This window comes from Myiozetetes cayanensis, unplaced genomic scaffold (genome assembly GCF_022539395.1).
Source record: "Myiozetetes cayanensis isolate MyiCay16 unplaced genomic scaffold, myiCay2020 scf6-25, whole genome shotgun sequence".
Classification (NCBI taxonomy): Eukaryota; Metazoa; Chordata; class Aves; order Passeriformes; family Tyrannidae; genus Myiozetetes; species Myiozetetes cayanensis.
Window position 1 is genome coordinate 25,382,073 of NW_026087853.1, and position 10,709 is coordinate 25,392,781.

The window sequence follows — 10,709 nt, forward strand, 5'->3', positions numbered from 1 at the left end:
AAAAGATTTATTTTTTCTTAAGTTCTATATGAGCAACAGGAAAAATAGCTTTTTCTCCCAGGTCTGCCAGGGGTTTTCCAAGAAACTTGGGTAAGCTGCTGATCCCTTATGAGGGAATATTTAGGAAAAGGGAGGAAAAGAGTTTCTCACCTCATTATAAGCTGAAAATTACTGCAATCTAGTCAGGAAAGACTCAGGTATTCCTACAGTCCCTCACACTGTTACAGTTTGATCCAAGCTTCAGTAGAGATACCTGAACTGTTTTGTTATTTTAAAACAGTGATAACCCTGAAGTCCCACAAGTTTTCTGTATCTAACTTTTCATAAACCTAATTTTAGAAGCTGTCCAGAAGAAATGCATCTTTCTTCCAAGGGATTTAATTAAGAAAGGGATGACAACTTCGTAGAAGAGGGCAATTACAGGTATAACATTCAGGAACAGCAAGTTGGAAGGAGCAAGTATGATACAGAGGAAGTCATCACAAGGCAGGATTCAGAGGAGCTGAAAACAAGTGCAAGTCTAACACAGCCTGCAAGGAAGCGTTATGGAGGTTAGGTGGGATGCATTTTAAGACTGAAGTAGAGACTTGCTATGAGCTTTTTAGACCAGAGAGAAAATGCTGGAAAATTACACAGGGAAATAAAAAAAACCAAACCACACTTTTATATTCTGATGCATGCCTCATTTATGTTATCCACACACCGAGCTGGTAAAAAATTTATATTAGTCTTTGACAGCTCATGAAGCAACTTCATGTCTGCATCCTAATTCTGAAACTATGACAACATTGAGCTTTCAAGACAATCAGTACAGGGCAACTCTTGAAAAAACAAAAAACATATACAAAGGAATAGATATACAGTTAGACTGAAAGCAGAACTAATTACTGTAGTTGGGTGCTTCCTCAGTTAAATGCTAGGAGTTCTTCTAATATAACCTAATGCTAACAAAAGCTGTCTTTTTAAGTGTGTCGGCTCCCACAAGACACTGTACCATGGAGGCTGAGAATACTATTTTATAGAGCTATTTCCTCATTGCAATTGCTATTACTGAAAGATCTCTTTGCCAAAGAGAGAACACACATTTCAGCTAAATGCTTTGCATACTTGGGGAATCTGAGAAAGTAACTGGATGATGCACCAGCAGTACTGGGGGTCAGTTATTTCTGAGCCTGCTCTCAGGATCACAGGAGCCTGACTGCTGCGCTGAGGGTCAGGTGGTTCCCCTTGCACAGACCCTTTCTACTGCCTCATCCTGCAAAAGAGTTTGTCCTCCACAGAGCTGACTATTTGCCCTGGGTGCTCTTAGCAGTTCCAGAAACCACTGGACTGGCAAAGGTAAGGAAGTACCACTACAATTCACAGTGTTCATCCTCCACCCTTAACTTTGAGTCTGATACTCTCCTCAGGACACAAAGATAATCCCCCAGGTTGGAGGACACTCCACTTAAGTTTACAACCTATCTCCACTTCCAGGCACCTTAGAAGACATTCTTTCCACAGCTGAGAGAAAGTCCCTCCTTGCCTGGCACCAGGATTGAATACTGGACAAGAAGCAGGAGGCGACAGCATTTTGGCCAAGTCTGCCAGGGCAAGCCTGTATCTGACACATGCCATGAAAATTGAGAGTTCCCACAGAGCAGAGAGCATTTCTGGCTTGAAACATCTTGTCTGAAAGCGCCAGACACTGGAAACTACACAGAGCTGAATTTTTTGACCTTGGAGGGATGAAAAGCTGAGTCAGCCTTGCTGGGATTCAAAGTACTCAGGAGTCCAGATATTTGAAACCTATCTTTCATCCACCAAACAGGAAGGGAAGAGCTATCTGGATTGTTTTTTTCTTTATCGCCTGACCCTTCTCCTCATAAACCAGAACTTTTCTAAAGGCTTTTTAAAAGTAAGAAATCTTTTGTTTCAGGAAAGTACATTTTGATGCTATAAAAAGTGATTTTTGTGATGAGCCTTCTGACATTATATATACACATATATATGACCATAGCAAACTAGTTAAGGGACTTATATTACACATTTTTAGGGGGTTTTTGATAGATGTGGAGATGGGTGCTTTTATTTTTAAATCAACAGAAAACATTAGATACAAAACCCAAATATAAGAAAGAAAATACTCCATGGCCCTTTGTACAAGAGAACTGATCAAACAGCATACATGTCTGCTCATCAAGCATGAGACAGGTAGCCTTGAGGCACTGACAAAATAGAAAATGTCTGTAGCAACAGCTTGTTAGGGTTAGGAATGTAACTGAGGTCTGCCTTGCCCTGTGCCAAAGCCTGCAGAAGCTGCGAAGCCCAGGATGGCAGCTGCCTTTTCAGGAGAGTTCTGGATCATGACAGTAATGTCAGACATGATTGCCCATCCATTGCCACTCCCACCCACTGTATGTCCTGCTCCCTCACCAATCTAGACTCCTCCTAGCTCTCCATCCAGCTCAGTTTTTCCATTTGTTCCTTTTTTTCCTGTGGCAGGAAAGACTTGGCCCAGCCTGGGTGACTCATGGTAGGGGTGACATATAAAACTTTTCTTTTTCTCTGCGCCTGGAATCTGCTTTAATGAGTGTCTGTTTTCATCAAAAAGGCAGAGCAAAAGCCACCTTTCCCCCCCTCCAGTCCACAGAAAGGTTAGTATTCAGACATAAATTAGTTTCAAGGTTTATTGAAGATTCCTTGAAATAATCTTGAAATTCCTTCAAGATTCCTTGAAATCATCTTTATATTCATGTATCATTAAATTTATCCCTCTAATATCAGTATAATGTCTCATTCCTAAATTTACAGAAATGTCTGAGTACTTCTGATAAAGAGGACTCCTTTGATTTGACTTTCAAGGAGTAAGTTCCTGAACACAGATTCTTTCCAGATCTACCATAGGTGGGAATAATAGGACACCCATCCAACACTGTTCTACTGCAACATGACCCACAAAAGATAAAGTTTGGAGCATAGGGTTCCCTCAACTCCTCTTTAGAGAAGAAAGAAAACTTCCTTTTGAGGTCATGCTCTGATCCCCTCTAGGTAGACTTTGAATTCATATGGTGCCAAAAAATCCTCCATTTGTTAAAATTGTACCAGCTTCCATTGCCAGAGTCAGGTTTTGTCATCAGCTCCTACAGCTGCTTTGGGAAGAACCAAGCTTCTGTTTCTATCTGCATTCAGTGCTAAGCTATGTAAGAACTACTTAATTGATAATATAATAAAACTTTTTAGAGTCAAGATTAAACAGTAACTTCCTTTCAGTTCACTAGTACACACCCATCTCTAACTACACATCAGCATGATTCTGCATATACAAAAGAACTCTAGCCTTCAGACTGAGAGTCCAAATTCAGCTACTTCAGGGAAGAATACACGTATTTACAAAATTTATTGCCTTCAGTAATGAGGAATAAGACCAGCTGTGGAACAAAGCTGAAAGCAATCCAGCTTTCACACTCTCAAAAGCTGCCTCACTAGTCCCATTTGTGAATCTGCCTCAAGAACAGGAAAAATTGCAATATATCTGTAGTGGTTCTACATTTGGTCATGCTCTGACTCAGGCAATCAGGATTGCTTTTCATAGTAAGACCGTCTTCATCGCTCCATACTCTTCCATATCCTGATACAACAGATCTCAGTGCAGCATTTGGGCCCATACAAAAATGAACAGGAAGCATTCTACAATCAAGGCATTCAGCTGGAGTCAGAATTAGACAAGACTACCAAGAAACAAGTAGTGTCATCACAACTCCATTACTAGCAGGTGTTTCCCAGGGCAAACAATGCTGTGAGAAGTGTGTGGAATAGACATTAACAGGAACTTTTAAAACAGGGTTTAAAAAACAAGATGGTTTGTATTCTTGTTACGGGGGAAAACAATTAAAAACTGCGATGGGATCTTCACACAAAGTCACCTCTCCATTAACACTATCAAACGTTGCTCTTTCTCCCCTAGTACGTTCCCCTAAGTTTTAACTTTATTCTGAGAAATTCCAATTGTAATCAAGTCACTTCCAAAATCCAATAAAATACATTATTATTATTAATATATCAACCAAACGTGTATTATATCCGTGTCTTATTAACTGTACTTTGATGGTCCCTAAAGTTGCAAGTTCAAGGCATTGCTCATCAGCTCTCTTCACACCTCCAATTCTGACGCCAGGCAGACATCAGCTGTCCTGCCCTGCCCCCATCCTCCTGCTAACTCATGCCTTCAGTGTTTGCCTGATGAGAGCATAGGAAGCACAGAAGACCAATACTTTTCATACTGTAAAACACATCACAAACAAATAAAAGAACACAATTCTAATATTAATTTACAGGCATTTTCTTTTGGTTTTGCAGTAGGAAAACCCAACAGATGTACCCAGACCATGTTGAAAAAAAGCACATACAGTACAGACTGTCTAATTAAGATATGAGCCCTCTTTCAGCTTGTGCCAGACAAGACCATCACACCCACCCCTATGAAAAGCAGTCAGATCTCATTACATTTATTGTTCCATACTTTATCAAATATAAGGGACTAAACACCACAATAAATATAGACATCACTACAAAATTAGTGGTTGCTTTTTTTGGTTTTGTTTTTTTTTTTGCTGCACTTTTGAAATATAAAGTGCACAGGGAGAACAGAGCCAGAGACCACTCCCTAATTCCTAGTGGACATATTGATCAATTAAAATGACATGTGTCTGGCCTTTTCTTTCCTTCTAATAGCTAGCAGCTGAAAGACTAAATCTTTTAAACATGCAAAATCAGACAATTAATGTTGACAATACCATCCAGCAAGATTAAATTGAAGCTAAGCAAAATTAACCTGGCCTCAAGAATCAAGACCTTATTACAAAATAAACAACTATTGAACATTGTAAAGAATTTCTAAATATGGTAGTCATTATTTTAACCAGCTTTCTAAATACAAAAGATAGGTCTTTTTTCCCAAGATAGAGGTGGAAGCCTTTTTAATTATTCCTATTATTTTATTCATAGCAAACCCTCTCAGAATGCCTGAATCTTTGGCTACACCTTTTACTGCAGTTGCAGCAGAAAAAAAAAATGCTTGTTTCCTTCCAGTGAAAGATAGATCTAAAATTCACTAAATTCATATTACTATTTAAAAAACAGATTCAAAGAAAGTAAAATATTAGAAGAGCTGAAAGCTACTTTACTTTCAAAATATCTGGTAATTGTTTGAGAATTATATAAATGTTTTGCTTTTTTAAGAATAAAAGTAGAAATAGGACAGTACTGAACCATGTTTAAAATCAATATTGTTCCAGTTGCTTGTTCAGCACCGGTTCACAGAGTATTTTCTGTACTATCATGCTATGGAAGGCCAGTGAAAGTAAATAGGTGATATTCATGCTATTGAAATAAAACAGGTTAAATGAGAAGGTAAATATAATGGGAATGCTCAAATGAAGAGGCAGGGAAAGGAACAAGCTATGTTTATGGCATTAGAACTGAAAACAGCTATTTTTTCCATTTAAGCAAATCAGACAGTAGCGACTTTAATCGGATTGTGAAATTTAAATATATTCTCTTCAAATGTTCAGGCTATTATCACAAATGCAAAGACAAGTCTAAACATTCAGACTGAACGCATTTTCTGTAGGCCTTTGTCTTTGCCAGTCTGCCTGAAAAATAATATTCAGGCATGCAGCATCTTTCTCCAAAATGATTTTCACAAGGCAAAACCCACACACTTACATTAGGAAAACCTTATAAACCAGGAAAAAATAATGGTGCGATTAATAACAGCACAATATTTTGCACTTACCGTGTCCTGTTCAAATCATCCTCTTTTGATGTTTACGGCACATCTGTAAGATGCAATACTAGGAGGTGCCTTGTGTGACCTGCTGCATGATGCTGTGACATCAGTTCAGATGATGCAGCTCATTATGGGAAAGACTGTTGTTGCTATGGCAACCGAGATGTGATACGAATCCTTACTGCATTTCCAGGGGAGTCTGAGACAATACGGAAGCCCTTTAAAGAAACAGACAAAATGCAAACAGGCTTTTAAAGTACAGTGCCACGGATTTTAGAGCCTGTGTTAGCATATGCCTTTTATTACAGAATATTTTAGACAAATTATTCCTACATGGTGATACAGAATTGAGATGTATGGACTATCAATAATTTCTATATTTAAAACTTAATATTGTGTGTTTCAATTTAAGAACAATTTTTATAAGTCAAATTTGGTTATCATGTAAGGGAACCTTTCTTAAAATAAACAGTAAGTAGCATGATTTTAATATTAGGTCTGTAAAGATGGTAGTTATTTAACAGTATTTTAAGAAATATGTATTTTCACACTGCCCCACCCTGCTCCTACATCCAATCTGTCATTTACAAGAAAAATCTTGTTGCTAGCGAAAAACACTTGATACTTCAAAATGAGCAGATTTCACACTGTTGAATGAATAACAATGAGTTAAAAAAAAAAAAAAAAAGGCAGAGGGTGGCTTTTTATTCATGAGAGGGTAAAGAAGTTTCCAGCCAACCAAGTAAAAATCTCCTTATCATTTTTCAACTGTAGGGCAAACTGCACTACCATCTGAATGCTGAGTAGCCTGGCTTTCATCTGCCCATCAGACAGACAGATGAGTGAAGATTCCAAGAGCTGCAGTCAAGCTGCTGCTAGTGCCCAGTGGGCCACATTGCTGCTCACTTCCAGGTAGAGCAGGAAGGCCAGCAAAGCAGAGAGCCACGCCCCATAACCTAAGAGAAGGAAGCTGGCCCTGGAGATGTTACCTTCTGCAGCAGGAACCTGCTCACATCCTCCGTTCGGAGTAGTGAACAATGAGGCAAAGGCTATGTGAATGAGCTGCCTGGAAATTAAAATTCACAACTAAAGAACCACCAGCACATTTTTGGCCACTTGCCAGTTCTATTTGGTGAGAAAAGTTTCTGGCAAAAACTGCTTTCCCTAGCCATGAAAATCCCTTTCTACATGGTAGGAGAAAAAGTACACAAAAGGCTGGACCCTCTACTCTTGATAATGTGAAGCCCAGTGTAAAACAAAGCCAACTTAAACCAAGAAGCCTCAATGCCCTGAAGATGTCCAGTAATGTCCTATGAGGGTGCCAATGTCTGAAGCCCTTCATTCCTTTAAACTCCAGCCTGTCAGTAAAAATTTCGATATTTGATTTCAGAAGAAACCATACAAAAATTTTACACACTCTTACGCACCACCCACCTTTGAAAAAAAATAAAGAAGAGCCTTTGATATCTTTTGATTAATGGATTAAATACAAAGCCTTTCCATAAATCTAGGAAATGCCATAATCTTTCTAATTAGTGCTGTCTTGACATGATATGGTCTCATTCTTGACAGTTTCTCTCTTCTACTGTTAATCCTATGTCATTCTGAACAGCACAATAAAGCTTTCAAACTGACTCAGTATCAGATCCAGGCTAGTGATCCATTATGAAGTGCTGTGTGTTGGTGGACGTCGGCTGCTATGCACAAAAGAGCTGTAGCTCTAGAATTTTGAACATTTAAAACTTTCTTGGGTCTTAGAGGATGTAATTCCCAATATAGCAGACAACAATATTGAAACATGATTTGGGTTGGAATGACGTGAAAAATAAAGTATGCCATTGCAAGTTAGCAAAGTTTATAATGTGCTGGATGCCATTCTGTTCAAATGACATGAGTTTTTGAGGTTTTCCTTAAAGGAACTTTTTTTGATTTGTCAACTACTATTGTAAGATTGCATGCAAGACAGCTACACCAGGAACATCCCAAGCAGAGTGTAAACTAAGGATTTGTTGCACAGGTCTTATGAATAGTACTATGGTGACTTTACATGGAGGACTGCAACCATTACTTGCTAAAAATGTATGAATACAAAAGGTAGCACTCACAACCTTTGTAACCTCCTAATTAAAGCTGCAGGTCTAGAGGAAGAGAGCTGGACCTAGTTGCTATGTTTGTTTATGGTTTGTTTTGTTTTGTTTTGTTTTTTGAGGGGGTTAAGAAAAAAAAAATTTAAAATTAAGCTTGTGTTTCAAGACAGCTGCAGTTATTCCCCCAACCCAGGACTGACATATCTTCTAAATTTAAGCTTTAAAATCGCTTTCTATTCGCATTCCTTCCAATTCAGTGGAACAGGAGATGAAGAGAGAGAACTAAAACTATCCTATCACCACATAAATATCTTGATCATTCTGAAGTATAACCAACATTTCCAAGCCAAAAGCATAGGGCTTTGACTATAACTTTTTCCTATCAAAATAGAAATATTTTATCCTATTTCAATCATAACAACGCAGGTCAATGATGGGCATAAATTACTAGCTTTAAATTCTTATTTTAGTCACATTCTGCCTCTCCAACACAAGCTGTTGTGTTTCTTCCTTTCCCTACGTTGGCACCCCCACAGTTGTTTTGAAAGGAACAAATTTTATTGATATTCATTTGAAAAGGAAGTGTTCCATCTACCTACTGCCAATGCTTTCCCTTTTGATGAGCTTATATGAATAACCAACATTTGCACAATTCACAGAGGTTTTCAATAAGCAAGTCTTTGCATCTTTGCCATATAAATAGCAACAGCCTTAACTTTAAAAAAACTTTATTTCCCTTCAGTGAGTAATAACCCAGAGACCAACCTTGACATGATTTACTTTCCATTTAACCATGTTCAAGCAAATGAGCTAGGAGTAAACTCACAAACACAACTAAACAAAGTAAAATGCTATTGCAGACCTTTTCTCTGCATAATTGAGATGTTTTCTTCTGTGTTTTTTCTGCCTCCAAACAAAGGAAAGCAAAGTTTGCCACCCTACCCAAACACTCAAGAGAGAAAGGGGAAGGTACACTGAAGGACCAAAGGAAATGAGAATTGCATATTCTAAATTAACTGTCAAATAAGCCAGAAGCAGGCTTTAAATTAAAAATAAATATGTAAACAGCAAAATCATAATTTACTGAATGCCTGTGCACAACAGATCAGCAATATGTAATGACACAACAAAAGAAACCTTGATTCTCATTCAACATTCTTTAATCCAATTCAAGAATGCATTTCCCAGATTTGCATGGAGTGCCTTAACAGCTGTATATGTCAGGGTTTTTATTCTGATGTTGACTCTGTCAGAAGGAAAGGCTAGGTCATACACATCGATAACAACCCTATCCCTCTTCTCTAAATGCAAAGGGATATTAATCAAAGTCTTCTTGAATCTGTTGTATTGAATCTGTCAACTGAACATTGCATTGCAAAGGAGAGTTATACACAGTCTGCCTTGACTGAACTCATTAAACATCCATGTTTACCTACACTGTTAGGTAGGGAGTATTTTCCATTCTGTCATCAAGGTCATCTGAGCCTCTGTTCCTACACTAAGGGAGAGCAGGCGTGGGAACTGCTGTTATGATGCAAAATTGCACCCTTGTATAAAGTAGAAAAAGCAGTAGTGATCCCACAACTACACGACTCGAAGACTCTAGTCAGAATCGTACATCAGTTTCTTTTAACTTTGGAGCCTCTCATTTGTACTAAACAGTTGTGTTGAGAAGACCCTGCTTACATGATGAACTAATTCACACTTGTTACTATAGCCTGAAGGGGATCTGTGTCACTGATTTCCTATCTGCATGTGGGTCACTGGTTTCCTATTTGCATCTGGGCCTCAAGAGAGGCCATGAGATTAAAAGACTGAAAACTCAGCTTCTTAAGTGGGACTGCCTTGCTTTGTTTTTTAGATTAATAAATTAGTAACTGGTGTGCTTTTCTTTTTTCTTCCCCTGTAACATGAATGCATCTAGTGCTAATATCCAACACTCAGTCTATTCAGAAATAGCTTCACAAATTATTTTTAAAAAGTCAAGAACACAAAGACAGCTGTAACTCTACAATCTGGAAAATTTGAGTCACCCATTTTTTACATCCATATGGTAGAATAAAATCGTTCCATTCCAGTCTATACTTTATTTACTCATTATTCAATGTATTGTGTCAGAAAGCAAAGTAATATCCTCATTCCCAGCACACTGAAAGATTACAGCAGGGACTTGAGTAATGGGACACTTCTGCCAGCCTCAGTTAATGAGCTGAGGTCCTCAGATGGAAAAACACAAATTCCAAGTGCTTTGGTCTAGCTCTGGACCAAATACTATGTTGTTAGAACACTCCAGAGAATAATATTTTGATATTAGTGTATTTGTTTTCCTTTGTTCTCATGCTTTCAACCACCCAAGAAGGATATTACTAACACAATAAGAAAATTACCTAGAAGGTCTTCAGCTTACTAAAACAACATTTATATGAAAAAAATAATAACAAAAAAATTAAAATTAGCTTGAGATTTTTCTCATGTTATTAAATACACCCTATCTGCAATATAAAGACCAGTCACATTTAATAGTAAAATTTAAGCTTTTCCAAATCAAGCTTAAATCTTGCTTCCAAACCTTTTTGCCTACTCCATCGTTTACTATAACAGACAGCACCAGAGGTCACAGTCTTGGTTTTGCCTTTGTTACAGCCATCTCTCTTGACTAATATACCTCGTCATGTGACTTTTCCATATTTTCTGAACATATTTCTCATGTTTCTTCTCCACTTATACCGGTCTTAATCAAAGTTGGGAGCTGATCACTTCATGTCTTGAAAACTGCAAAATCATTTTCTCCAAACACCAAAGATCAGTTTTACCGCTTCTCATTCAGGATATTACAAATAAATTTGTCTTTC

General features: G+C 37.9%; 1 protein-coding gene across 1 annotated transcript in view; it reads right to left on the reverse strand.

Annotated features, from left to right (window-relative positions):
- AKAP6 (A-kinase anchoring protein 6) overlaps positions 1-5,862 on the reverse strand; it is a 272,508-nt gene extending 266,646 nt beyond the window's left edge. Inside the window, 1 exon segment of the mRNA XM_050335742.1 lies at positions 5,777-5,862. The gene's annotated coding sequence lies outside the window, so the exon portion shown is untranslated.
- Between the last annotated feature and the right edge of the window lie 4,847 nt (positions 5,863-10,709).